This window comes from Mustela nigripes, chromosome 2 (assembly GCF_022355385.1).
Source record: "Mustela nigripes isolate SB6536 chromosome 2, MUSNIG.SB6536, whole genome shotgun sequence".
Taxonomy (NCBI): Eukaryota; Metazoa; Chordata; class Mammalia; order Carnivora; family Mustelidae; genus Mustela; species Mustela nigripes.
In genome coordinates this window covers 135,688,271-135,714,253 of record NC_081558.1, presented here as the reverse complement: position 1 = coordinate 135,714,253, position 25,983 = coordinate 135,688,271, and the positions used below count along the sequence as shown (strand labels likewise).

General features: G+C 41.9%; 1 pseudogene; it reads right to left on the bottom strand.

Moving 5' to 3' along the window:
- Positions 1-1,390: 1,390 nt before the first annotated feature.
- On the bottom strand, positions 1,391-24,503 carry LOC132010537 (somatostatin receptor type 1-like; annotated as a pseudogene).
- Positions 24,504-25,983: the final 1,480 nt, after the last annotated feature.

The window sequence follows — 25,983 nt, the reverse complement described above, 5'->3', positions numbered from 1 at the left end:
TCTGAGAACTCCCTGGAGATCATTATTGTTCAAATATGAGAGGTTTTTAAGGTTATCTTTTCAGATTACCATGGATTTTTGTTTATTTATTTATTTTACAGATTTTATTTATTTGTTAGATTGAGAGAGAGAGACAGAGAACACACAAGCAGGGGGAATGGCAGGCAGAGGGAGAAGCAGGCTCCTCACTGAGCAGAGAGCCAGATGTGGGAGTCAACCCCAGGACCCTGGAATCATGACCCAAGCCAAAGGCAGATGCTTAGCAGCTTAACCAACTGAGCCACCCAGGTGTCCCCTTATATATATATTTTAAGAATGAACATCATATTATGATTAAATACAGTGGTAAAACTTTTCTGTCATAAACATTATGTTCAAATAAGAATGAGAATCACCATTCATGCACTTGTGGTGCCCTGTTTTTTTTTTTTCCCACTTTGCCCTGCAGAGCTTTTATTCTAACCTTAGAACCCTGGTTAAGAAGGATAGTGAAAGATCGCACGCTGTATACCCAGTGGTCTGCACCTGCGATCAGCTATGTGAGAGCTAAGCTGACGTGAACAAGTAGCTGGTGCTGCCGAGGCACGCCTGGCTGGCTCTTGACCAGCGTTTGGATTGGGCCATATGCGTCCGTCTTAGGAGCCTGTGCTTAAGAGGCCAGTGCCTGGCTTCAAAGCTTCCATCCAGCATGAGGATCTAACCATTCTGCAGCTGGGTGACCTTGGGCAAGTTACTTAAGGCTCTTTGCTTATCTGTAAATGGGGCTAACAGTAGTTCACACCTCCAAGGGCTGTTGTGAGGAACAAATGAATTACTGCATGTAAAGTGCTTTTCCGTGGTAAGGGCTTTGTTCACTTATCCATGCATCCACTCATTACTTATTCATTCCACTCCTGTCGATTGTACACTCACTGTGTGCTGGGCCCTGCTGCGGAGGTGCCTTAGGGGTACAGCAGTCAGACAGATGAGGTCCCTGTCCTGTTGGAACCTAATTCTAGGGGGAAGAAACAGACTGTACATGAGTAAACCAGTTAACAAGGTCAGGCACTAATAAGTGCTAAAAAGACAATAGATAGGGAAATAGTGACTGGGTTATGGGGAAAGAGGTCAGTATTAACTAGGGTGGGTAGGAGCTTCTGAGGAGGTGATGATCAAGCTTAGGCCTGAGTGATAAGAGATAAATTCCAGCTCTGCTTAAAATGAGAAAGTTTTCCTTTGTGTTGGTGGCTGTCTCCATACTCTTCCTTTACAATCTCTTAACATCAGTATAAAATCCTTTGTAGCAGGATACTGCTCAGAGATCTTGAGCCCCTCTCCTGATACCACATGACTGTGTTCAAACAAGTCATTATCAACATCTTGGAGCTCATTTTCCCCAAACTTCATCTTGTCAGTACCCAGATCTGGCCATCCCTGGGTCTCTCTCCCTTGGCTCCAGCTGGTTGCTCACCCACCTTATTATGCCTGAGTTCCTGGAGGAGCCTGACTCTGTTATTCCCAACCGACAGAAAGTACAGGACTGGGTTAAGGCAGCTGCTCATGCTCACCAGAGGCCTCCATATCTTATAGGCCACGCTGGCCACCATTAAGAGCTGGCAGTCCTGTGAAGATAGAAAGCGGAGTGTGAGGTAGAAGGAACGTGTGATGTGGAAGGGGACAAAGCAGAGGGTGAAGAGGCCGCACACCAGCAAGATGGTCCGGATGGACTTGGCCCGGGCTGCATTGCCTGTCCTCCTGAGGGTCTCTCCTGGCTTGATCAGGCTCCTCACCATCAGCGAGTAGCACACCAAGATGACCAAGGAAGGAAAGGCAAAGCCAGACAGTGTCAGAACCATGCCATAGGCAAAGAACTGATCAAAATTCTCTGGGCCGGTCATGTCGTAGCAGACCATCTGGCCATCGATGTAGTCTGTGTGGGAGAAGAAGAGGGTGGGCAGTAGCTGGAGGACCACCAGGGCCCAGGTGGTGGCTGTGCCCAGGAGGGCGTGTCGGCGGCTCCTGTAGGGCAACGAGCGCAGTGGGTGGCACACGCCCAGGAAGCGGTGCGCGGAGATGCAGGTCAATAGCAGGATGCTGCCATAAAGGTTGATGTAGAACAGGAAGCGCACCAGCCTGCACAGCAGCTCCCCAAAGGGCCACCTGTCACCCAGGGAGTAGGTGATGATGAGGAAGGGCAGCGCCAGCACGTAAAGCAAGTCAGCTATCATCAGGTTCACCAGGTAGATGGTGGCACAGCTCCAAGGCTTGGTTTGGCGCCAGGAGAGCCACAAGACCGTGCCATTCAGGGGTAGCCCTAGTATGAGGATGATACTGTAGGTCAGGGACAGGTAGATTTGCTTGTAGTCCTCCGAGAACTTGCAGACTTGTTGGTCCCTCGAGAAATTAGTATCCAGCGTCTCCATTTCCTGGGATGCTCCCTCTGGGAGCACAGCTGCTCCTGCTTGTGCTTTACCTGGAAGGAAACAAAATGGGCAGCATAGCATCATGAACTTGGCTGCGTGTGTCTTAGGCTCTCCCTTGATCTGTCATTCCACTCTGTGTTCCCAGTCTGGTCAGAGTCCTTGTTTGACATAGGCCAGATCCAGGAAGAAAAAAAAATTAAACCCAAGGGCACAGGAGTCTTTTAAAGCAGGGCTTATAGACTTACCAGGTCCAAAGGGCTGGCCTTCCACTATCCTATATGCTTTCTGCTCTAGGCTGGGATGTGATAGGAAGCTGAAGTACACATGCTGCAGGGAGGTGCTGTAATTTCAACAGGGCATACAACCTCAAGCACTGTGACTCCTCTGCCTAGAATCCTTTGCATAGAGTCAGGAAATCTCCAAGGGCATTTGGATTTGTATCTCTTTCGAGATTTCTTAACTGCATATTTGAATACTGAGGCTGATTTGCTTATTAACCACCTCAGCATCCCGAACATCCAAAACCAAATCTAAGCCATGAGGTCAGGTGCAGATTCTTCCGTACTCCCATCTCTGCTGAGGAAGCAGATGCAGTAGGCAGATCCAGATAGCAGAGGAAACTGTGTGTGGAGCCTGCACGTTTCTGTTACGCTGGGAAGCCAGTGGGTTGGTCAGCCAACCACCATGGAGCCTATAGGAATGAAAAGGAATTTATTTCTAGGGTTTGACATTCAGAAAGACAAGCTAATACAGGGCAAGAGAGAAAGGTTTCAAATAGGTAACTAGCATAGATTGAGTGTTGACCAAAAGCTATAGCACAGCGTTACCAAGGGCTGACTATAAGCTGTAACACAGAGCTTTATTCACAACAAAAGGAACAGAGACCTCATTCACTCTGTCAGTCAACAAACATTTATTGAGCATCTATTGGGTCTGACACTAGGGATACAAAGATGAATAAAATACAGCTCTTACTCTCCAGGATTTCAGTCTGGTGGGGAAGACAGAAACCAATACAGCTAATTGTAACAATGTGAAGAATGGTCAGCAAAATGCTGTGAAGACCAGCAGGATCAGCAGTTCTCTGCTGAGCTGCCGTTTGAGCTGCTTGGGGAAAGAACAGAGGAGCTAGCTAGGCAAAGAAGGGTGAGGGGCCTTCCTTGGGGTTGGGGAGGCAGCCCACGAAAGGCAGTGGAGCTTAAGGCCTCTGCATTTCCTGGAGTGGCAGGGAAGCCAGCGTGGGGGTGCCCCCAAGAAGGAGGGTGGGTGTTCTTCAGCAGGATGGTGATGGGATGGGCTGTGTGTGAGGAAGATCCCCAATAGTAGCTGAGAGCCGGGCCTGGAGCCGCCAGACTGTGATGGAGCTGTAGCAGTGTATGCAGGTGAGGGTTGTTCACTTCCCCAAGTGAGGCCGTGCGGGGTGGGGAGGGTGGGTCTCTGGAGATGCTGCTGAGACAAGAAGGACAGAACTGCATGGACATGGGGCACGCACCAGAGGAGGAGTCGAGGGTGTCCATGAGATGGAGTGAGTAGGTGGTGAGGCCAGGGCCTGAGCCAAAGCCTAAAGCTTGAAGGTTGGGCCTGATGTTCTGAGGTTGGGGGACAGTGGCTCTCCGGCCGCAGCTTGCCAGAGGGCTCGCCTCCTTGTTAACTGGCTTTACACTCTACCTGACTAAGGAGAGCAAAGCTTTTTGGCTGGGTGAGTAAAAGGAATGTAGTTTTCTCTCATTTTGTTCCCCGTAATCTTTCATGTGGGGGGTTGGCAAATGCCTAGTTATTTTCGGCGTAGCTGCCTTCCCAGCTTGGTGTAGGCTCTCGGAAGACAAAGTGGGGAACCAACTTGGCTTAGTGCAGGCTCAGCCAGTTAGTTCACACTGTGAGCTTATTTAATCTTCAGAACAACCTTGTGGAGGAAGCATTATTAGCTCCAGGTTACTGCTGAGGAAATTGAGGGTCAGAGAAGACCCTTCTATGGGGCTCACTAGGCCCTCTAATATAGTATGCTGGTTCTTGATGTGGATTGTGGGTTTCTGCTCCCTCAGAGCACCTTGTAGCATGGTGGAAAGTGCTCAGATCTAGCTCTGCCAGGAACCACTAGCGCAGTTTGAACTAAGCCACCTTGTCTCTCTCAGCTGTGGTCTCTTCAGCTATAAAAATGAGACAGTCTCTCTGTGAGGTGAGGTTGCCGTGAGAATTAGCTAGAAGAAAGGCACACAGCACCTACTGGCCTGCTGCAAGGGAGAAACCCAACATATTTTAGCTCTCTTCTCACACCTTCCTCCCTCTTTTGCTCGGGACTATGGTACCCTGAAAACCTGAGCTCTTTTGTTTGTGTGGGAGGATGGGAAGGCAAGTGTGCCTTTGCTACCCCATAATTGGAGAAAGTCCTTTTTTCTCTGTGGCTATTACCTTCTGCTGTGGTATGAATTAAATCCCTACAGATTCAGGTGTTGAACCCTTAACCCCTAATGTGACTGAAGTTGGAGTGAGGAAGTAATTAAGGTTAGATGAGGTCATAAGAGTGAGACCTTAATTCTGTAGGATTAGTGTCTTTGTAATGAAGGACAGCAGAGCGTCGACTTTATGTGAGGACTTAGTGAGAAGGTGGCCTGCAGGCCTGAAGCAGAGATCTCACCAGGAACCAAACCCTGCAGTTCTCGATCTGGGACTTCTCACTTTCCAGAACTGTTTCCACTATTTAAGCCACGCAGTCTGGTATTTTGTTACAGCAGCTTGAGCAGGCTAAGATACTGTATATGTACTTCAAGACCTACCTATTGTGGAGGGACAGCTTTTCAGGTGAGAGGATGACCATCTTAGTCAAGGGATAAGTGTAGAGAACTTACACTTATCGTGTTTAGACTAGTGTATCATTGAGGTTGCTATTATGGAGAAAGGAAGAGGAAGAAGAAAAAGGTGAGGTCATAAAGGGTTAATTCACTAGCTGAAAGCCCTGACAGTGTTGACCACCTCCTCCTCCCAGAAGCCTCTCTTTCCTGGCTTGTGTCACCCCTGGATTTTTTTTTTGTCCTCCCTAGAACTCCTAATTCTCCCATTCACTGGGATGCAGAACTGAAGGGGCATGTAGCTATTCATAGAATAAAGGAAAGGAGTGGAGGAGAGGCAGGCTGGGGTTTTAGAATAGATGAGAACTGAGGGAGCATCTGCCATGATGAATGGAATTCTAAGAAGTCCACACTTTTGGAAAGTGTGTACTGCAATATACAGTTTCCCCTCTTTATCACCATTTCCCCCAAGAGCTTTCAAAAAGACTGACACAATTTAGGGTTGGAATTTGTTTCTTTTAAATGGGCTCAGCAGGAAGATGGGCCTTATGGAAAGAATGAAGCAGCTGTCCCCAGTGTATAGTTAAATGGGTATGACAGCTTCTGACCTTGAGCCCAGGGTCTTCCCACTGTGAGTCTCCAAGAGCCTGCGTCTCTTTGTGGCCCCCTGTTGTACAGACAGGGGCCTCATCAAGCCTTCCCAAGAGCAGTAGTGATCTCGGTATCACACTGGACATCTTTCAAAAGGGCTGGGGAAATCTTCGTCATCTTAATGGCCTAAAATAGCTATCATCCCCCAGGGAAAAGCACACCTATGATGAAAGAACTGTTCTCTCTCCTTTAACAAGTTTATAAGATACATATTTCAAGAGTTCAGAAAAAGGAAAAGTTACGAATAAATTTGAGTAACGACAAAATGTTACTTAAAAAAAAAAAGATTTTATTTATTATTTATTTGACAGAGAGACAGAGGTCACAAGTAGGCAGAGAGGCAGAAGCAGGATCTCTGCTGAGCAGAGAGCCCAACGTGAGGCTTGATCCCAGGACTTGATCCTAGGACCCTGAGATCATGACCTGAGCTGAAGGCAGAGGCTCAACCCACTGAGCCACCCAGGCACCCCTATGTTACTGCCTTTTGATTGTGGAGGAATGATTGTTGAATGAGAAAATCTTTAAAAAAGATTCTAGGCCAAAGGAGTGAGCATTGCTCATTTTCATTTTAAAATGCCACTATTGTATTATACATGTTTAAAATCTTAATATTTAATATTTTACCTATATCTGGAGAATTTTCTTGCTTAAACAGATGGAACTACTTAATAGAGTCTCATAAATACCTTCAGACAGTAAAAGTTCATTTTTACGTTATTCTGCAAAACTTTTGATTAATATGTATATTTCTTAATTTACAAAGATGAATTACACAGATGAATTTACAAAGATAAGCTACAGAGATGAATACCACAGTGTAATTATTTGATTTTTTGACAAGTTTTTTTTGGAAAAAAAAAATGAGGTCCCCAGGTACATTCTATGAGGTGGTGGATGAAGGTTGGTGGTTTACTTTGAATTACTTTTCCTATGTTTCAAATTCACTAGATAACTTGGTGTTATTTGGCCAGCAGACCAGTGGGTGGCAATGAAGACCAACTGGTTACAATCCCCACCCCCTCCCGCGGAAGGAAGTAGAAACTGGGGTTGGGCTCAGGTCCAGGAATAGCAGCTGTGGATGAGGTATAATTCATTGAGGACATATAGGAAACCCCACCAAACAACCTCTTAATTGTCTTGTGTCTACAGTTACTATGCTCGGTTCACACAATGAAATGGAGATACAGACAGCCAAAAGCAGCCTGATATTGTGATTGATTTTTAAAAAGATCTCGTGAGACAGGCAATGTGGCAGGCATTATTCCCCCTCACCCCCCATTTTACAGCTGAGTGAGCTGAGGTTCAGAGAGGCTGATGGAAGTCCTATCTGTGATGATTTGGGGAAAGTCTGGACTTCTTTTACAAAGCAGAGACTCAGCTCATTCCCACATTTCCAGGAAATGTTTTCTCTCCCCTAACCCCCAAGTCATACAACAAAGAAGACAGGGAAATAAAAGAGCAGGTCATCCCTGAAGTAACTTTATGTAGTGCCTTTGTTATAGATGACAGAACCCTAGTTTAAAAAGCATCATCTGACCTGGTGATTCACAGACCTGTACCCCGGGGGATAAAAATATATTATATGTTTATAAAAAATAAAAAACTTTAAAAAAAGCATCATCTGGAAATAATGGCAAAGAGAGAACAGAATAAATAGAATTTTAAAAAGCCTATCAAGAATAAGACCTATATAGCAGCCTTCTATCCAGTTTTAAACTATATCCTAGTCTTAAAATAAAAGGCACTGACATTAGCTATTTAATGATTTTTTACTATATTTTTATACTGTAGGCTTTCCTCAGCTGTGTACCTGGATTCCTCTTACATATTTCAGTTGTCCCAAAACATTGGAATCCAAAGGCTTTTTTTTTTCCTTCAAGGAAAGCAAACTGGATTCTTTAAATAATTTAGAGGACTGTTTAGAGACAGTGAATACTTAATTTCAATAATTAATTTATATAGCAGCTTGCACATTTTTGTTTTCTGTTGACAGGGATCTGACATAATTGGCAGCTTCAAATTAGTGTAAACATGGGGAGTGATTGGGAAGCATTGCTCTGACATTGTAATGTCACAACAGCCTAGGTGGCTGCTCTGAAAGCGATGTTACTTTGTCTAGAAAAATAATCACTACTAAAAAAATAATTTTTCCCCCATCTGTACAATTGTGTGATCTCCTCAAGCTAACTTTGAAATTGGAATTTTTAACATTAATGTTGTAGTAAAAATAACTGTAGCTATATTGTCCTGTGTTTGTAGAAGTTCATCATTGCCTTTGGGCTCACAACCTTGAAAGGGGATCTTTATGAGACTTTTTCATTTTCCTTTCATTTGGCATCAGACAAATATCTTTAAATGCAGTACAACTCAGTCTGTCTTTCCCTGTGTTCTGTGTCAAGAAATGTAGAAAGCTGGTTTAGTTTGGGGCAAGAGCAGAGATCAGTAGCAGAGCCTGGGGCTCTAGGACTAGTGGGGAAAGTTGCCTAAGGCATCTGCTGAGTGGAGGGCTTGCATCTGAGGACCCCTTCTTCCATCCACACTTACCCTCAGGCAGCAAGTTCCCCTCAGATTGCTGTTTAAAATCAGTAACATGCTGACATGCTGTCCATCACTGGAGCCCTTCCTGTTGCTGTGGTGTTGCTAAGGTGGGGGGCAGTGGTAGAAAGAATCCACAATGGCTGTGGACACTGAGCACATGGGGGAGTTGGGAGAATGCTGTTGTCTTAGCTTGAGTCTCCCAGAAAGCAGAGTGGAGGTTTAGTGTGCAACTGTTTTATTAGAAGTACAGTCCTAGGGAGCAAGAGTGAGGGACAAAGGGGAATTACCTGGTGAATGAGGGAGAACTAATAGGAGGACTCAAAGATGGGTTATTGAGTTGGCCCCCACAAAAAGCAACTTAGTGCTCAATCCCAAAAGACTGTCATCTTGAATCAACCATATCCAAAGAAGGTTCTCCCAGGGCCAGAAGAAAGGAGGCATTTGTCTACCAGTTTCTATCTCCCACTGGCCAGACCATGGTGGTGAGTGTGTCCTTTGAGTGGAGAAGAACATCAGAAAGAGGAAACACACTGAAGAGAATGCATATTGTCTCCAAACCCATTTTTCTTCTGCCCTATAAGGTGTTGGCTTCTTCCTTTACATGCACTTCTGTGTTGCTTTTGCATGGGAAAGAGGGTCTCTTGCTGTATCTGACTCCCTATCTGTGTGAAGCAATTCTTCCAGTTTTTTCTTGTTCATTTTTCTATATTGAGTTGTCTTATTTTTGTTGTTACTGATTTTTAGGAGTTATTTACACATTTTGGATAAGTCTTTCCAGTTATTCTTATTATAAATATATATATATATATATATATATATATATTTATATATATATATATATTTTTTTTACTCTGTGACTTTGCTGGCTTAATGACGTGTGTGTATATATGTATTATATGTATTTTTTAAGGAATAGAAGTTCTAAATTTTAACATAGTTGAAATGATCAATTTTTCTTTTATGGCTTATGCTTTTGTGTCTGGCTTAAAAATCTTTCTCTATTGGGGAGACTGGTTGGCTCAGTCAGTTAAGCATCTGCCTTTAGCTCAAGTCATAATCTCAGGGTCCTGGGATCGAGCCCCACATAGGGCTCCCTGTTTAGTGGGAAGTCTGCTTCTCTCTCTCCCTGTGCCCCTCCCCACTGCTTGTACACTTGAGCGTGTGCTCTGTCTCTATTTCAAATAAATAAATAAAATCTTAAAAAAAATCTTTCTCTGTCTTGAGGTCATAAAGATATTCCCCTATATTAGCATATTAGCTTTCCACATAGATCTAAGTGATTTTGCCCCACTAATGGGTTTAATGTTTGTATATGTGTGTACACATAAGTGTATGAGAAATGCACAGCATTAGATTAGATACTTTTTGAAGAGTGGAGAACAGGCAGAATTGTAAAGTAGTTCGGAGGCATATGCTCTAGTTTAAGAGGGAAAAGATGGTAGCTTTAGCTTGAGTGGTAAGGGTGGCAACAGACAAATGATGGATTCAGCTGATACTTAGGAAGTAAATGAATGTGATCTGGTGATGATTAAATATGGAGGTGAAGGAGGGGTTAAGGACGACCCCAGTGACTTTACTCTCTGTTGCTACCAACCAATGCTTTCATCCTTTTGTTTATTATTTTTCTATTTTATTGCTTCTCTCTAGTCAGTTTCTGCTTCTTCCTTGCTTCTTCTGACTCCGGTTTCCCTCTGGGCATCCTTTGGCTTCTACTACTATTGCAGATGGCTAACTCTGCGCACAGAGCCAAAGAAATGTTCCAAGAGAATCTGATTGACCCAGGTATTCACTATTACTCAGAAAGAGAAGACCCACTTATGAGAATGGATTTTCACCAAGCATTCTTTAATAATGTCTAAATTATAAACTTGCTTTCTAGACCACATACTTATAATAGAAACTTCTCATGATTCTAAAACAATTGTGGATAGCAAATATAATATTTGAAGCTGGTCTCCAACACAGAGAGTTTCAGTTATTAATAGTATGCCTGTCAGAGCTTTGACTCTGAGATATTTCGTTCATACGTAAACCATAAATTTAAGTTGATAGTTCTACTAATGATGGAATGCAGTTATGTATGTATATGGTAAAAGAACAAAATGGATATTTTTGAACCTTATTATATGCAAGACAGATTAAAAACAGTAGTCATAGAGAATGAAAACAGGGCTTGATGTCATGTTCAGTAAAACATGTTAGAGGTGAGGTCTCAGAAAGTACTACAGTGAAATATGAGGGGAAGGTGTTGGAGTGGCAAGGGGTTTCATTTAAACATGAGGCTCCTGTATTAATATTTTCATTGATTTATTTTCATGCCAATATGTTCTGACATAAATATGGTGATCTATAATGTATCGACCATAAAAGTCAACATTATTTTTAAAGCTGACTCAGGGAAATAAAACCTGATTGTTAGTGCTGATATATACGGTATGTTACCGTGTTGGAAAATTAACCTCTCCTCTTCTACTCCCGATTGCACTAAATAAGGAAAATGCATTTCTTTTTTTTTTCTTTTTAAAGATTTTATTTATTTATTTGACACAGAGAAATCACAAGTAGTCAGAGAGAGAGGAAGGGAAGCAGACCCCCTGCTGAACAGAGAGCCCGACGCGGGACTCAATCCCAGGACCCTGAGATCATGAACCGAGCCGAAGGCAGCGGCTTAACTGAGCCACCCAGGTGCCCCAGGAAGATGCATTTCAACACTGCTGACCTTTTGTGTATGTTTTCCTTCATGGCCAAAGTTGAGTTTGCGATGGGACCAGTGTGCGTTGTGAAGTAAAGAGCAATGCACATTCAACATTCTTCAGAAAAGACTTTGACAAGAATGAAAGCTGATTTATTCAGCAAAAATCTTTGCCTTTCAGAGGATCAAAAGACCTGTAAAAGTCTCTGGGTGAGATACTGCGGAGCTCATTACTAGTATCTTCAGTAAACTCTGAGACCAGCATGAGACCCTAAGACAAAGAGGATACTGGGGATGTGTCAGCCATGGGTGACCACAGAGGAGAGACTCAGACTGGAATGCCAGAGGCAGGGGCACACCCTTGTGGTCTACACAAGCCAACCAAAATGATAAGGCATTCAGTGAAATGATTCTACAAAATGAAGATTGAGCCAAGGAGAGTTTAATTTAGCAGCAGAGGAGAGAATGCTAAGACCCGAGTGGATTTGGATGACTACTTCTTCCCCTACGTTCCAGAACAGAATAAATTTGCTGAAAATAAGAACATACTAAGATTTTTAGAGCCTTAGGGGCCCCTGGGTGCCAGGCAAGTGTAATCACTTGATAGATGAGGAAACTCTCAAATGAGCAATTTGTCCAAGCTCAGGTAGATGGTTAATGACTGAGCTGTGTCTGATTCCAGATGTCCCGATTCTCTGTTCAGGGCCCTTTCTGCTCCGTTATACCAGCTGGGAGCCATGACTAATAATGCATGTGCTGGGAGGACATTCCACAGGACCACTCAAATCTGGTTTCCAACCCGCCCCTGTACTGCAGCTGATCTTGTCAAGGCTCTCACTAGCCTGCATGTTGCCAAATCCTATGGGAACTTTTCTGACTCCATTTAAATCTCTAATCAGCATATGCTGCAGTCACTGAAACAGTTTTCTTCACTAGTCAGGATTTCATTCCTGGTGAGGGAAACCCATGCCAAAGGTGACCAAGTAAAACAATAATTTATTGCTCTTATAATCACTGACCTCATAAGGCTGGCTTTATAGATGTGATACCAAGACTGCTTTCTCTCTATATTTCCTGGCCTCACTTTTTCCAAATTGGCTTCATTTTCATATGTACTCTCTGGTTTTAGTGACAGGATGGCTGTCACAGACCGCTCTTTCATTTAATGATGTGCAAATCCAGCAGGAAAAATTATGCCTCAGCCAGGAGTTCCTGGGATTAGCACTGATCGCTCCTCTTGTCTTGTTTTAAGTTCTTTGTTTATCTCTGAACCAACCATTGTGACCGCATTGATTGGCGGAGGCTTTGGTTAAATGCTCCAACCCTCTGACCCAGTGGAGAGAATTGGCTTCATCCAAATTCCGTATATTTAGAGCGAGGGAGCGGTGTCTCTCCTAAAACACATAAGGGGTCTTCTTACAGGAAAGGGAATGAATACCAGGCAGCAAAAACAACAAATGCCTAGAACAACTTCTCTGGTGTGATAATGCCTTAGTATGCCTCCTACTTCACTCTTTTCAGTCTTATTCACTGTATTGCCCTCATCAACTTGATCCTCAGGGCCCAGTTCCAGACCTTGTCCCCTTCCATGTCTATATTTACTCTCAAGGTGATTTTATTCAGTCCATTGTGAAAGCAAATTGGCATAGCCCAGGACATTTTGAGTCAACCTTGACTAACATGGTAGCTGAAATTGTAGGCATGGAATTTAGTAAGAGTGTTGAATGGGAATTCTTGATAGAAGGGATAATTGTTGACATAAATGTATCTGAGAATGCAGAGGACCAAGCTTCTCCTTATCCTTTGCTCCAAAGATAAGGGAAAAGATTGGAAAATATTTACAAATACTTACGTAAATGCACAAAGAATAAACCGTATTAGTCAGGTGGGTTAAAACTCCTCTTAAGGTTTTATCTATACATACGTGCTTTTCTCTATGTGAAATTGAATTTCTAGCTGGTTTATTTGCTGGGAAGGTAAAGAAATCTCCTGGGATATTTTCTTTCTTTATTGCAGAGTTTTATTGTGATCATCTATGGAATATAATCTTTAACCCTGAGGCTATGGTTACTGCAAAGCTTGTTTTACATATTTCTTGTGGGGCATTGCATTTATTCACTATGTGTCTATTATAAGAAATTGTATATATTAGAATATGTCAGGGTGGAAGATTGGATTTATGTAGCTAAGTTGTTGCATGCCAACCTGCTCTGTTGAAGACCTCACTAACTTTATTCCGTAACTCTATTTCTACATAAATTCATAAACCTAATTTCTAGTCAGAAGCCATTAGAACCCTTTCTTGGCTTTCTTGTTATAGGTTTGAGAAAAATAAATCTGTGATTCTATAAGAATAATACCCAAACAGTATGTGAAACCTGTTTTTTTCATGCCACTTAAATATATCTTGATAACTGCCTAATCGATACCCACAGCGCAGTTTTGTCTCCTGAACTCCAGACGTGTGTATCCAACTGCCCATTTGGCACTATCTGGATATTTACAGATTTTATCAACCTAGTGTGGCCAAGAGTGAGCTCCTGATTTCCTCCTCCACGCCCCCACCCCCGCCACCAAATCTGTCTCTCTGCTCAACATTCTTCATAATTTCTGTAAATGGGACTGTTTCCCCATAGTCTACTCCCTGACATTCCCTTAGTCCAGATTGTTCTGATGTTGCATTTGGTCCTAGGACTCAAATCACAGGGCCATTTCCCTGAAAGCCTGTCTGTTCTTTGAACATATCATGCTAGTTCATGCCCTAGAGTCTCTACAATTCCTGCCCCCACTGCTTGGAACACACTTACCATAGCTTTTTTCTCTGCATGGCTGAATTCATCTTATCCTTCAGATTTTAGCTAAAATGTTATGTTCTGAGAGGGCTTTTTACTATCTGAAACAATTTGTGTTGTAATCCCTTACTATAAGACCTTGTTCCTTGTTTACTTTATGTGTGTGTGTGCGTGTGTGCATATTACATACATATTGTTTGTCTTTAATGAAATCTGTGTTTGTTTATTCTTTTGCTTGTTTGTTGTGCGTTTCTTACTAAAATGTAAATTAATTGAGGTCAGGGACCTTGTCTGTCTTGTTCTTTGTATCCTTGGGCCTAGCCGTGCCTTGCACATAATATATACTCAGTGGATCTTAGCTGAATGAGGGATTGTTCTGTTTACTTTCTTAGAAGGGAAGGAGACAAGTGGCTTGCTCTGCTGAGGGTCATGTCACCTCTCCCATCCCAGCAGGATGGACTTTATTGCTGGATTCATACAGACAATAACGGGCTTGTTTCTGAGACAGTGGTTGTTGGATGACTACCATCATGAATGGGCATAAAGAGAAGTAGCTTGAGCCTTCATCCTCCAAGGCCTTGACTCTGGGGGTGTTGGGCTTCTCTCTGGCTCCTTCTCTTGAACCTCCAATTTAGAGCTCTAAACCAATTTAGGACAGTTTAGAGTAATCTTAATTTCATGCAAGGTCTTGTTACCTTTGATATGAGATGTGCATTCCTGAGAAGGATAAGTAAAAAGCACCGGGAGTAATCCCACCACCAACTTTTCACACTGCTCTTGGAAAGGAAGTTCTGTGCAATGTGGAAGTGAATACATAAAAGAAAAAACATGAATTTTGGCTTGTTCTCATCTTTAAAAATAGTGTATTGTGTTAGTCTCTCTATTCACAATTTTTTGAGTTGTTTATGGTAACTGACCGTTTTGTTTTTGCTTTTGCTTCTTAAAAAATGTATTTTTTTTTTGTTGTTTTAGAATGAAAGAGAGAGAGAGAGTGTGTGTGCGCACGCACACAAGCAGGGGGAAGGGCAGAGGCAGAGGGAGAGAATCTCAAGCAGAGTACCCTCTGAGCATGGAGCCCAATGTGGGGCTTTGTCTCAAGACCCTGAGATCATGACCTGAGCTGAAACCAAAAGTCAGATGTTCAACCTGCTGAGCCACCCAAGCACCCCTGTTGTTTTTGCCTTTTGTTGGTAACTGTAAGAGCCAGCTTTTACCAGATTATGCTGCAATAACAAAGAACTCTAAAATCTTACTGGTTTACAATAACAAAGTCTTGTTTTTCACTCACAATGTGCTAATTGTGAGTCAGGTTCAGGTCTTCTTTGTGTCTCTTCTTCATCCTGGGATCCAGGCTGAAGGAGTAGTCCCAATCTGGGACATGCTTATCTTATAGCAGAGAGAAAAAGAGAGATAGAGGAAACATGAAATAGCTTTTAAAGCTTCTGCTTAGAAATAGCATGCTTCACTTCTAGTCACATGTCATTGGTCAGAGTAAATCACCCAGTCAAACCTGATGCCAATAAGGAGGTTTAATCCTCTCACAGAAAGGCAGAGCAAATGATTGAGAATGTTAATATAATCTTCCACAGGAATTTTCTACTGAAGACCTAAAATACTCTTGCTGAAAAGTTATGGCAATATGTGGTGAATGAAAATTTTAAAAAGAATGAGTATTTTTAACTGTTATGATGTATTAGCATTATGTGCAAGTCAAATAATGTAGGACAAGAGAGCATGAAATGGAAGATCTGGAGTCTTCGTATGCCAGCAGTTTACTGTGTGAGCTTGGACAAAACATTTAATACCGCTGGGCTCCCATTTCAGCAAAACAAGGGGTTCAAATGAGATTATCTCCAAGTTCATTATAAATAAAAAATATCTGTGCTCCTCTGATAGCAAGTACATGATGAGTGGTGGTCTGAGTGGTGGCAGGATTGAGGGCTCAATTTGTGGAGCATCTTAGGGCTGTTTGAAAGCATTACTCTGTACTCTGTAGGCATGTGGGAAGATCGAAGACCTTCACCCTCAGCCAACTTCGAGGGGATGGATCCTGTACTTAATTTCTTCCAAACTGAAGCCTTGCCATTTGCCCACATGAGACTACTGTTCAGTTTAAAAGGATTTTTCATTCTCAGTTCACTTAGCCAGAGGGCAGGTTCTGACAAGGTGGTTGTTTGAATATTGTTGATGAGTGATGATAAAAAAAAAACAGCAAGCAGTAAGATGTGATGGAAATCTTGATGCCAGCCTGGCCCTAAACTGTTAGTTTTTGGAAAGAAAAAAATTAAATGAAATTAGACTTTGAAAATGTCATCCATCTGCAACTAATTCTGTATAACTCTTCATGTTGGATGAGCCTCAGGGGTTATGGGAAACTTGTTCAGTGAGAAGCTAACCTGAACCTGTCAAGATTTTTTTTTTTCTCTCTCGGTACATCTATTCCCATTTTTCCTTGCTATTTAGGTCTAGTTGGCATGTGTCTTAAATTAGAAACACTCAGCTCTTTTCAAACAGATTTTCAGCTTAGATCAGACCCTGCAGAGCTTCAGTCACTGAATTAAACACTTGACCAAGTTCTGGTTGACCTCTACATGTCCATTCATCTCCATATAGTGATTTCATATATTTTCCCATATGTTTGCTGAAAATGGTGACTTTGAACTATTTCCAGCAACCTAAACATATCACTGTCACTGTTGTCATTATAGTAATTAGAATATTAGTTTAATTTAGTGGGCTACTTTTCTCTAATGTGTTAAAACATTTTTACAAAGATACTGTCCCTTGGGGATACTCTCCTACATGTGCATCAGGAGATAGATAAAGACAAGATATTTACTGCAATATTGTTTGTGATCAGAAGAAAAAAAAAGAATGCCCAAATATCAATAGGAGAATTGATGAATATATTATACTACGATTATGCAATATTCATGCAGCAATTAAACTGAGTGAGCTAGAACTATGTGTATCAATATGACTATATCTCAAAAACACATTGGGTGAAAAAAAAGCAAGTTTCAGAATTATATATACAGTATGAAATCATTTACTTAAAGTTCAAAAACAAAACACAATACTACATATATATAGATATACACATTTATAATAATACTAAAAATAAAATGTAGAATAAGGGTACACAAGAATTTTGGAATAACGGTTACCTCTGAGGAAGGAAGGGAAGTTATACATAGGGGAAATAGTTTACATCTATAATGTATGATTTCTCAAAAAACAAAACCCCAGTATTTGTAGGCTGTTAACTGTAGCTAAATCTTGCTGGTGAGCATGAGGGTACTTATTATTGTTTCTTTATGCTTTTTCACAAATGGGAAATATTTAATAATACAACAGTTCATCCGCCGTCCCTATTAGCTCCCTTTTCTTCCAACCAACCTCCAAGCGATGTAATAGCATCGCATGTGAAAAACAACTTCTAGTAGTCTGGGTTTACTTCATGTCATTTGGAGAAGGTGACCTTTTCTTTGTATTAAATTTAAAAACATCACCTCAAACTTGGATTCGAGATTGGCTTTGAAAAAGAGTTGGGCAACCGGGGACTTTTTGTTCACAGTGATTTGTTTCACATATCCCAGAGGCTCTTCCCTGACTTCTACCACCTGTGTGCTCAAAATTCTCTAATGACCTCCTGTTATCCTTAGAATGAAGCCCCCGGCAACCTGCAGCCCTGCAGCATCCGGACCCAGGCTTCTCCCCTACCTATTGGACTTCTGTCTTCTCCTATCATATTCCCTGTTCTCTCCATCCAGGGTCTTCACAGATCAGCAGCTCTGCCTGGTTTACTGTTATCCCTCATCTCCCTTCAGCTTTAAGCTCTAGGTGCTTCTTTAAGTCATTGGCCCTGACCCCCTTTCTGGGGTCTGTGTTGGTCTCATTCTCTGCTCAATCCCCACAGTTCCTAGGACACATGATCAATACATATTTATTAACTCTCACTAACCTGAAATTAGAATTGTAGAGATTAAATGAATCAGGTTGCACCCTAACACCTACTTATCCCTCTTTATGAATGGTGATATGTCTATTTATTCTGCTATCATAAGACAATAATAGGTATAAAGTTAATTATCTTACCAGACTAATGGAAATTCCTACCATAGGTTTTGGACATCCCTAAATTAAATGTTACTTAGTATTTAGTAAGTGACACCTAATGTAAAGGGAATCATGAAGTATTAATCGTTGTTTTTTTTTTTAAGATTTTATTTATTTATTTGAGAGAGAGACAGTGAGAGAGAGCATGAGTGAGGAGAAGGTCATAGAGCGAAGCAGACTCCCCATGGAGCTGGGAGCCTGATGCGGGACTCGATCCCGGGACTCCGGGATCATGACCTGAGCCGAAGGCAGTCGTCCAACCAACTGAGCCACCCAGGCGTCCCTTAATCATTGTTTTTAAGTCAAGTGCCTGTAAAGCAGATGATCTGTGCTCCAATTCAGGAGCATAGATGGGTAATAAAAAATCCTTAGCATTTCTTCTAAGTTTAATATCAGTATTGGCAAGCACTAGGCATGGGGAAAAAGTACTGAAACACAGTCTAGGAAAGTAGAAGTCTATCTGAAGGAGTCCTGTTTTAAATCAAAGAGCTTGACTGTTAAAGTAAGGATCATTTTTTGATAGTTTTCTTTTATCATGTAGTTCCTTGAAAAGGATTCACAGGGTGGTGTTAAAATCAGAATGCTCTGAGCTTAATAGTAAAAGTGAAAATTTATGTAGCGTTTCTCTTACCTTTGTGTAAGGGGCTGAAAGTCTGCAAATCTTAGTAGGGTATGTCTAATAACATGTTAATAACTCACAAATTGCCAGCTTTGGACTATAGGCCTTGAGTGAAAGGACTTCATAAATTATACATGTCTGACAAATAGGTGATACATTTTTCAAATCACATAAGCTCCTCAGAATCAAGTCTGCTCTGTGGAGATAATTAAAGAAAATCAATGTGTGTTGATTGATAGATATTTGACTTGAAAACACATTCTCCACGCTGCCTCAGACAATGGGGCGCCCGAGCTTGAAGCCTGTTCTCTGAGGATGGTATGAGGAGTGCGGTGGAAGGCTTGAGTGTGTTGGGTGTAGTGTTCATTCCCCTACAAGGCAGTTCTCACCTCAGCGCTGGCCCTGACCCTAACTCCCCACACTGCTGAGGGCAGCTAATTGGACCTCTCTCTACCTCCTTCCCCGAGTGAAAGAGTAGGACTCTCTGTTTTAGTCTCACTGGGACGGTGGGGGGTTTAATTCATCAATGTTGGTAAAGTGCTAGGAAGATGAGAAGTGCTGTGTCCACTCTAAGCAACATTATTGATTCAATTTTTTCCTTGTGGTTAATATAAAATTCTCCACAGATCAGATAATGGCTCAGCATTGCATGAACAGCCAAGAATTGCTGGCAGAAGAGATGTGGCCTTTGTTTTCCCCAAGGAAAACTGGATGTCTGTAAACTGCCTTCAGTTTCTCTGAAAAAAAATTATTACATGATTTAAACGAATTATGTATTGTTATTGTATTTGTATTTGCCTACCAGAGTATTTTTTTTTTTATTTGTTTGGTTTGGTTTGCTTTTTAGTTACCATGTATAGTAAAGTTGAGCCCAGTAAATGCTTTACATTATGGAGGGTCTGGACTGGTAAATATTTTGTTTATCCATTCTGAGTTATCCTATTCATCAGATAATAGGGGGACACGATGTGTGTGTATTTGTGCAAATATATATATATGTGTGTGCGTGTGTATATATAGTATATATCACATATAATATTTATATTTATACTATATATATTATATATAATATGTATGTGTGGTATATGTATAAACATATATGTATATATAAATTTAAATTTAAAATCTAATTTACATTATCTATAGTGCCTAATCCTGTTCATTAATAATAGGACAAATAAATATATATATCATGTTAATATGCTTATCTATGTCTGAATTATTATTCTTCTGAAATAATAAATATGATAAGTAACTACTATTTGTGACATTTAGGTAATTCATCATTCTTTTTTTTTTTTTTTTAAATATTTTATTTATTTATTTGACAGACAGAGATCACAAGCAGGCAGACAGGCAGGCAGAGAGAGGGAGAGGAAGAAGCAGGCTCTCTGCTCTGCAGGGAGCCTGATGTGGGACTCGATCCCAGGACCCTGAGATCACGACCTGAGCCGAAGGCAGCGGCCTAACCCACTGAGCCACCCAGGCGCCCAGTAATTCATCATTCTTGAAAAGATTTCGGAATTGCCCTCCTAAAATTACTTCCCACAGGCATTTTTTTAAATATTATTTTAAAAATTTTTTAAATTATTTTTTTTATCATGAATATGCTTTTATTTTCACATCCAATGTTAGATGCAAGTGTACAATATAGTGGTTCAGTGATTAAAAAACCCAAAACAATTCTATAAATTACTCAGTGCTTTTCACAATCTGTGTACTCTTTTATTTTCTTTGTCCCTCAGGTATTTTTAAAGCATGTGAGATATTTGGCCCAGTTACTTTACCATTATCTAAAAATGTAATAATATAATTATTAATGTAATTAAATGTATTATACTGGATGATCTAGCTTATTATTTATCAGACCTGGTTCTGGATGCTTTCCATGCTTCCAAATTCTAAATAAACCCTTGGAAGACGGAAAATTCAACATAATTGGTTATTGTGAAACAGTGTTCATGGGGCTATAAAGATTGCATTGACAATAAAGACTCTGCTTTGGGTAAACAGGGGCTGGTTTGTTTGTTAAAAAAAATTCTGTTTCAGATGGGATTGGGAGGGAGACAAACCATAAGTGACTTTTAATCTCACAAAAGAAACTGAGGGTTGCTGGGGGTGGGGGGTTGGGAGAAGGGGAGTGGGATTATGGACATTGGGGAGGGTATGTGCTTTGGTGAGTGCTGTGAAGTGTGTGAACCTGGTGATTCACAGACCTGTACCCCTGGGGATAAAAATATATTATATGTTTATAAAAAATAAAAAATTAAAAAAAATTCTGTTTCTACTGATATTATGATTATGGCTCTTAAAGTCTTTATCTTCCCATGATACATACTAGAAAAAGAAATCAGTTTCATTATGATATGGTCACACTATTTGTGTGTAGCTCAGCCATGAAAGTAGAGTCTACCAAGGTTTTATGAATTTTCTTGTTTAATTTGTTATTCATCAATTTATTTTCTACATCATTTATTGGATTCTTGGTATGTACTAGGTGCCATTAAATGTGTTAAAGAGTAGAAGATAGTCTTTACTCTTAAGGAAGTTGTGATCTAGTTGAGTCAAAGAAAATATTCTAGGCCCTTGAAACAAATAATACCTTACATGTTAATAAAAAAGAAAATGTTCTAGAGGCAAGCAAGATGATACAAATTACTTTGGAGAGGCTGGTACTTGTCCCCCAGCATCTATGTTCCTCTTCTCTTTCAGTAACAGAGTTCCTAGTTTTTAGCTGGCACATGGCCACTCAGAGCCTCCCTTGCAGATAAATGTGGCCAGTGCTAAGGCTGGACAATGCTGTGTAAGAGGAACTGTTTTGTGACAGCTACTGAGATCCTTATTTGTCCACCGTGTCCCCTTTGACTCCTCTTCTTCATGTCTTCTTCTTGCTCACTGGATGTGGATGTAACTGCTGGAGCTCCTGTGATCATATTGGACCTTGCAGATGAGGGCCTCACCAAGGAATGGAGGAGTAAAGTCTGGAAGGAGCCTGGGGTGCTGTGTTTATGGAACTGCCTTGGGCAGCCTACCTCTGGGCTTCTATGTGAGAGAGCAATAAACTGCCATCTGTCTGTTATTTTAGGTATCTGATACTTCCAGCCAAATATAATCTTGGCAGGCACATCCTGCAAAGTGAACATTTTAAGTGTGGAAGGGACTATATACAGAGCAGTAATCAGAATGGGAAACTGCCACAAGGGAGGGCTTCTTGGAAGCATTTTGCTATCCCTGCCCCAATTCTTCTCTTACCTATTCATTATTTCTTTCACCTCATCATTTCTTGACTGTGACAACACTTTCTCTCTTCCTTACCTTTGCTCATGCTGTTCCTTCTTGCAATGCTTTCTCTATGCATTTTCCTGCCTGTCAATTTCATTTTATAATTATATTACATTATATAATCCCATAAGCACTGAACATATTAATTAAACTGTGTAAACACTCAGTACATTTAGTTGTTATCCTCATCATTATTACTGGCCAGCTCAATTTTGCCTGTGTTCTAAAACTTCTCTTGAACACTCTCCCCCTTCCCTCAGAAAGAACTGTCCCCTCAATATGTAACCTGGCACTAAACAATACTCAGGGAACTAAATTGTTTGGGGAAGTGACTGGCTAGTTATTTGTGTAGGTACCTCTCAGGAAGAATGAAGGGACAGGAGGAATGTGGCCTTCCAGCATTCCTTCTTTGCTTTCTGGCTGCTGCTTTAACATTATGCCCCCTCCCTATCCCCAGGCTGCTGTTTCTATAGCCATTTCTCAGAGTGAAGGTCATAGCAACTCCTGGATCCTGAGCTTTGCCAACATGAATTCTCATCTTTGCTGTTTGGGGGTCAGGAGAGTGGCAGCAAACAGATTATAGAGAGGGTCTGGGGACAGGCAAGCTGTGTTTGTAAGATTACCCCAACTTTTTTTTTTTTTTTTTTTGGATAACTACAGGACTGGCATTGTAAGAGCACTTTACGACCCTGTTGTGCCGCTCTTTGGTTTCCAGGTGTTTCTGCTCTGGGATTGCTAGGCTAGCATGCCCCACTTGTGGGGCTTATTCTCAGACACACTACCCTCAGCTCTGCTCAGGTGTCCTCCCTGTACTTTTCTCCCTCTACCCTGTCCAGTTGCTGTCCTATGGGCTGGGACATGGTCACACAGGAGGCTGTGCAGCAGACCATGGGAGGTACAAGGAGGCACTATTCTTGCATCTCAATTGGGCTGGCAAGAGATTTCTTGCTTAGTCTTTGGGAGTTCAAACACACTAAAAAAAAATCTGTCAGTAATAATGAAAGCCTTTTCACTCACAGAATGAGACAGATTTCATTCCAGGTGGTGGTCTTTAGAAAAGGGAGCTGGTACTGTCAGATTTGAGGCTTTCAGTCATTGAAAAAGAAGGACTGGGGGTGCCTGGGTGGCTCAGTGGTTTAAAGCCTCTGCCTTCAGCTCAGGTCATGATCTCAGGGTCCTGGGATCAAGCCCTGCATCGGGCTCTCTGCTTGGCGGCTAGCCTGCTTCCTCCTCTCTGCCTGCCTCTCGGCCTACTTGTGATCTCTGTCAAATAAATAAATAAAATCTTAAAAAAAAAAAGAAAGAAGGACTGATTTTGAGAATCATTTCCACAGTCCCTCCCCCATTCCTTGGTCTTGTCTCTGTTTAGAGAACTGAGTGAAGGAAGATGTCTGTTCAGCTTTCTCCAATTGGTGCTAACATACCTATGTTGGTAGGATTTTTGTACAATGTTGCATGTCTTTTTCCTGAGCCTAGCATACACGGGATGATATTTCATTGTAATTGCCTTTTTCATCCAGGACTTTTTTTTTTTTTTAAGATTTTATTTATTTATTTGGCAGACAGAGATCATAAGTAGTCAGAGAGGCAGGCAGAGAGAGGAGGAAGCAGGCTCCCTGCTGAGCAGAGAGCCCGATGAGGGGATCGATCCCAGGACCCTGAGATCACAACCTGAGCTGAAAGCAGAGGCTTTAACCCACTGAGCCACCCAGGCACCCCATCATCCAGGACTTTTAAATCTTACTTGCTTTACCCAGTAGGGCAAGTTCTTCCTTATTTAAAAGCTTTCTCCTGGTAATAGGTGATTATAATATTTTCTTTGCCTAAGCCTATCCACCTGTGTTTCCTGAAGAGTAAAGTTCTCCCGATGAATATTGGCTTTCTTTCTTTCTTTCTCTCTTTCATAAAGGGTTTAGGAAGACTGAGCTTTAATATTTGTTCAGTGCTATTGTTTTTTGAGTCTACATTGAGAGTTAAGGACGTATTTCTAAAATACAGTTAGACTAGGATATGTATATATGTCCATATGCATACATACATCACAACTTGCATTTAGTAAGCAATACCAGTTGAAAAGTAGAACTGAAAGTGTTTCTGGATCTGTTAAGCTAGAAAATATGCTTAAACAACAACAACAACTCACCAGTTTAAAAAAAAAAAAATTCCTTAGCATATAGTGTGTAAGGAACTACCTAATAGCTGAAATGTAAACTAAGTACAACTGATACCTTATTATATATATATATATATATATATATATATATATATTTTTTTTTTTTTTTTTTTTTTTTTTTTTTTTTTTAAACTGGATTAAGTAGGGTTTGCAGAACTGGGGGAATATCTGTCCTCTAAATACTTGGGAAAATGCTTTCGAGTTTCATAGCTTTGATCTTAACAACCCTGCACAGACATCTCATGATCTTCCCAATAGCTCTGCTGGTTCACCAGGACAGATAAGCCCACAAAACCTTTGCGTCTCTTACATACTAGACACATAAGATTAGGGGAACTAACCGTTTCCGTTTCTGAGGGAAGACATCGCCTCGCCCCGCCTCGCCTCCTCGCGTGGGAGGCAGCCAGTCCTCCCGGCGGCCCTTGCGGACTGCGCCGGGTGCCGGGCATTGTGGGAGTGAGGGGCGGCAGCGAATAGGGCTCGCGCTCCGCCGCCAGGCGCGACGCACGAGGATGAGGGCGGAGAGCACCTCCACCTCACAAGCCGTGGCTGCAGTTGCCTTGGAGGAGGAAGTTCATGGCTGCACACTTCTGTGTGCCTGTCGCTCAGGAAGGCATCCTCCAGGACGGAGGCAGGTCATGAAGTTGCTGTTCACAAATAACGGGTCCTGGGAGAGCGGGTGTGGTGTTGGGGTCAGGTGTGCAGCGGCTGTGGTATTCTCAGAAACTTCTTTGTTGGATGCCGGAGTACCCCCAATTGCAGTGAAATGTGCAGGGCAAGAGATGAGCCGGCCCCATTTAGCTTTGCCTGACCGGGAGTTAACCGGTGAACGTCATTGCATTCACGCTGCCAGCGCGCCGGCCATCCTTCGGGCCTGGTCTTTAATGAGACCCGAATCTCAGAGGTTAAGGGGAAGGCTGGGAAATGCAGTCTGTTAGTTCTTCATTAGGAAGCCAGGTGGCTGAGGGGCATGCTTGCAGCGGTGTTCGGTTTGTCGTCCTACTTCAAAATCCAGGGCCGTGGCGGCAGGGGGTAATGGTACTACACTGATCCGGGCCAAAGGAAAACACTGGTAAACGTCTTTCTCAGACGGTTATGAAATCTAGCGTTTTGGCCAGGCTTCTGAACACTCCTGTAAGGGAGTTGTCAGCTCTAGCTTACAATCTGGCTATCTTTGTTTTGGTGTGACATTAGAAAGTGCCTAAAAATAGTCTTCTCATTGTGATTTGGTTTTTCTCCCTTTGTCTTCTGGGTTGGCACTATAGTGCTAGCAAAATGGCAGCTCTAGAATGGCTAGTGGCCCACAGACTTGTTTTTTATTTCGCTTGCAGAGGATTTAACATTTTGGGGGGAATTAGTTCCTGTTTAGTAAGTGGGGAACTTCACATAAAAATGACTTCCAACTTCTCCTGAAAAGTCAGTTTCATTTGGTGACAAATGAAACGATGTCTCATTTGATGACAGTCAGCTAGTACTGGACAATGACTGCTTTTTTAGTTGATGGATTTGCTTGCCAGTTCAGCATTGCCCACATTTGTCTGGTTTTGTTTATGATCTGTTCAGCCTCAGAAGGCAATTGAGTTTGAGACCCTTGACACAGCGTCCCCCCAGCCCCCACATTTTTCGGTGTCCCCTTTGTAACCCTTACTACCTCAGGAGCTCCCTCACTGAGCCTGGTCCACATGTGCCACTGATTGATCCTCTGTAGCAGTCCTCTGTTGTCTTCCTGGGGAAGAGCTCTGTGCTTCAGTGTCCTGCAGACTTTGTTGCAGGTGAAGGTGTTGGGAAGCCAAATGCTGACCCTAGGTGACTCTTGGGGGTAACTCTTGCTGAGTGCACGTGCTGTAGCATATGGGTCTGGCCCTGCAGTTTGCTCCTGAACTCCCTGGAGGTGAGCTCAATTGCAGCCTAAAATTAGGGGCAGAGAAG